At 41.7% G+C, this 3,858-nt stretch overlaps 1 long non-coding RNA gene across 1 annotated transcript; it reads left to right on the top strand.

The window, feature by feature from the left end:
* Positions 1 to 1,445: 1,445 nt before the first annotated feature.
* LOC135778212 (uncharacterized) lies at positions 1,446 to 2,405 on the top strand. The gene is made up of 3 exons (XR_010544440.1): positions 1,446 to 1,506; positions 1,940 to 2,147; positions 2,271 to 2,405. It is a non-coding gene; the product is annotated as an uncharacterized lncRNA (long non-coding RNA).
* The last annotated feature ends 1,453 nt before the right edge of the window (positions 2,406 to 3,858 follow it).

Genomic DNA, 3,858 nt, shown 5'->3' with positions numbered 1-3,858 from the left:
TATCCTGCTATCTTTTATTTATTCTTCAACCAAACGCCTTGTGAAGGGTGATTTTGTAAGGATAAAATCATATTTTCCTTCATCTTGAGATATTTCACTTGCTTCCTTTGATCAGTACTGTAGCTATCAGTTAAACGACAATCTGCAATGCGGTTATGACACTCTGAGAACGATCCAATCACATGAGGTCAATATTGATTCGCTTACAACATAAGTGGGAGAATATGGGGCACACAGTCCTGCGCCCCAAGGCGGATCCGAAACCAGCCAATTAGAGCTCAGCCTCAGGTCACATTTTTACCCTTTTTACTGACCTACATAGACACTCATTTGGGGTGTGCCACAGACACACAAACATGACACACACAGTGAAATAGTACAGCTAAAAGGTTTATTTTGTATTAATTTGATCTATATATTTAACTTTTTGGTAACATGTTAAAGTAGCTTTCCTTTCTGGCCAACTATAGGGGGCGGCGCCCCAGCTGTTCACGAGCAAGAATGGAAAACTTAATTTACATGTGTTCAGCACACACTGACTAAATGAACATCAATGCCATTCAGAGTCTCCTCCTATAAGCTTACATCTGATCTTTACAATCCATTGTCACACAACATCAGCATGAAGGGACATATTGTTTTTTCCATTACTGTACTTATTTTAACAGGTAATGCTATAATAATGTCAATCCTTTACATTTTTTAACTTTAGCGTTAATATAGCCTAATTGTTCTTTGACACTATTAGTTACATTACATGCTGTTGTCTTCACAGGTGTTGTGTTGTCTAGTAAGGTTGAGCAGTCCCCTTCTGCAATTTTATGGAGTCCTGGAAGTTCAGCTGAAATTACCTGTCGCCATCAAATAACTGACTATAACACTTTACAGTGGTACCAGCGTTCACAATCAGACACAGAACTGAAACTCATTGGTTATATGTACTTTGAACAAAGAACTGTTGAAGGACCATTTATGAACCATTTTAATGTGAGCGGTCATGGAAAAAAACATTCCACACTTCATGTAATAGAGCTGAGAAAATCTGAAGACAGTGCTGTGTACTATTGTGCTGCCTATTACCACAGTGGTGCTTCCTTCCCTACCATTAAACAAAAAGCCTCCTTTAATAATAGTGCAACTAATAACAACATTACACAGCTGCATAAAAGCAACCTTTCAAAGCACTGTGTTGCGTGATGCACCATATAATGATACAACTGTAGTTTCTTCTTAACTTTTTCCAAATTTGATCAGATTTGGTCATCTGCATTTTTATTGATAAGGTAGTAAAGACGGTATGTCTTCTGTCAGCATTGTATTGTGAGCTTATCTTCAAAGCATGGTTAGGAGCGTCACATTTCTGGCTGACGTCACAGGTATTCAGACCAATCACAACATACAGATTAACTTGCCAATCGAGGACACAACGCTTTTCAAAATTATGAGCTTTGTACAAAATCTGTGCGTTTGAGAAAGGGGGGATTCAATGAGCAACAATATTGTAAGGTACGTGGAAATAATGTGTTTTTTTAACCATAAACCACGCAAACACATTGTATTTTACCAAATACACAAAACAACATTGTTTTTAGCAATGTAATAGGTGCTCTTCACGTATAAAAAGTGGTCAAAATGGTCCTTAGCTGTAATTGGGCCATATTAGAAAATGTCCTAATATGAAACATTTATGTACAGATATATTTTATACAGATATATTTTATACCAATATGTACCACTGAGGTATTATTATAAACTCTTTAGGTACAAACGTGTGAAGGCGCAACGCACCTGCGACAGTTAGGGATGTATTTCTGACAATGTAGCATACATAAAACTTCAATATTTAACTAAAGCATTCAGACTACATAAGGCTTACAGTATATAATACTTTGTATACCTTTCTTTACATTTTCATTTATAATGTTTTGTTTTACCTCAGGAAGAAATTTGCTGATACCATCATTTACACACCAGGGGGCAGACACTCATGAAGTTATGATATAATTTCCTTTCTTACATGATTCAAACAATCATCCAAATACATTCAGGTTATATCGGAGTAGAGGGTGGATCTCTAATCTACTTCTGTACATTTAGATTAAACATGATCAGACATCTGAGCACAATCTTGTTCTTTTTTCTCCCAGGTAAGAATTTATCAAGTTGATTTATTTAAAACAGCCAACGTGATAAAGTCAATCACGAAAATATGCTATTGAAAGGTTAAGTGTTCTTTAGCAGTATTGCTCAATACCTTCATCTCTTAACAGGCTTGTCAGTGAGTTCCAGTGTCACACAGGACCCACCCGACGTACTATGCCAAATCCACACAGAATCTGTTGTTTTCCAGTGTTCACACAGCAGTTCAAGCTTTAATACCATTATCTGGTACAAGCAGCTTCTCAGTGGCGAATTACAGTATATGGGATATCTATACAGACAAACTCCCAACATAGAGTTAAGCTTTCCAAAGAAAATTGAACTGTCAGGGAATGGAGCTAGCAAAGGTTTTCTGAAATTAGAAAACATTTTAGCAAATGACAGTGCTGTGTATTACTGTGCTGCGAGAGAACACAGTGCTGTAGGTTCCCTGCACTTCTACACAAAAACTCCTTGACCACTTCAAAGTCACATGTGTCAGGGTTTGCTGGCTAAGAACCCAAGCGCAGACAGAGATGGAGAAAACACTGATGACTTTAATGAAAACAAGAAAACAAAAACCCATGAGGGGGTAAAACAACAATAACAGATAATACAAAAACACTAACAAGGCAAGACTAGACTAAACTATAAACACTGAGCTAGACAAGAGCAAACACTAACAAGACTTGACTGGATTGGATATTAGGACTTAAACAGGAACAATACAAACTCCATGTAAAACAGACGATCGAGCACAGGACAGCAAACACAAAGGCATTAAATAGGGGAGCAAATCAAGAGGGGAACAGGTGACATGAATCAAACAATTATGGGATAATTAACGAGGAAACAAGGGGGCGGGGTCAGGAGACGAGACAGAAAGCACATGGCAATGACAAAACAAAGCCAGTGCTCTCACACAAAACATTGGGCTGCCATGATCCTGTCACTATGACTTAAAACTGTGACTTGAAGACAGGACCATGACAGGACCCTCCCCTTAATGGACGCCACCTGGCGTCCCCCAAGGGAACACACTAGACACGAGACAAGACATACTGGGAAACAGAGAAAAACCAATAAAACATAATACACAAACACAATGGCAAACAACAACTTACAATAACAGGGTTGGGGTGACATAACAACATCATTAAAGGGAGGGGGGGTGGGGAAACAAGAAAGTTCATCGGGGATAGTCCAGGCTGGGAAGGACTGGGCTTAGAACGGGAGGTCCGGAAAGGCTTAGTGGGAGTCCTGGGAGTGGGGTTGGGGGAAGACACGAGAGGAACAGTTCCAGGGAGGACGAACAGAGGTGACGTAGACCCAGGGGGCGCTGCATCCGGCAGCGGAGACGGGATAGAGGGCGCTGCATCTGACAGCGGAGACGGGATAGAGGGCGCTGCATCCGGCAGCGGAGACGGGATAGAGGGCGCTGCATCCGGCAGCTGAGACGGGATAGAGGGCGCTGCATCCGGCAGCTGAGACGGGATAGAGGGCGCTGCATCCGGCAGCTGAGACGGGATAGAGGGCTGCGCAGACGGCTGAAGAGGCTGTGGCTGCGCAGACGGCTGAAGAGGCTGCAGCTGCGCAGACGGCTGAAGAGGCTGCAGCGGCGAAGAATCAGGCTGAGAACCCAATAACCCTCTCCTCTTCTTCTTCCTCCTCGGGCGTGGTGCAGAGGCTGTTGCAGGCGAAGGGGTCATAGGAGAAACG

The sequence above is a fragment of the Paramisgurnus dabryanus genome, chromosome 17, assembly GCF_030506205.2.
Source record: "Paramisgurnus dabryanus chromosome 17, PD_genome_1.1, whole genome shotgun sequence".
Lineage (NCBI taxonomy): Eukaryota > Metazoa > Chordata > Actinopteri > Cypriniformes > Cobitidae > Paramisgurnus > Paramisgurnus dabryanus.
The sequence above is the reverse complement of the archived record's forward strand: the minus strand, read 5'-3'. Positions and strand labels throughout refer to the sequence as shown.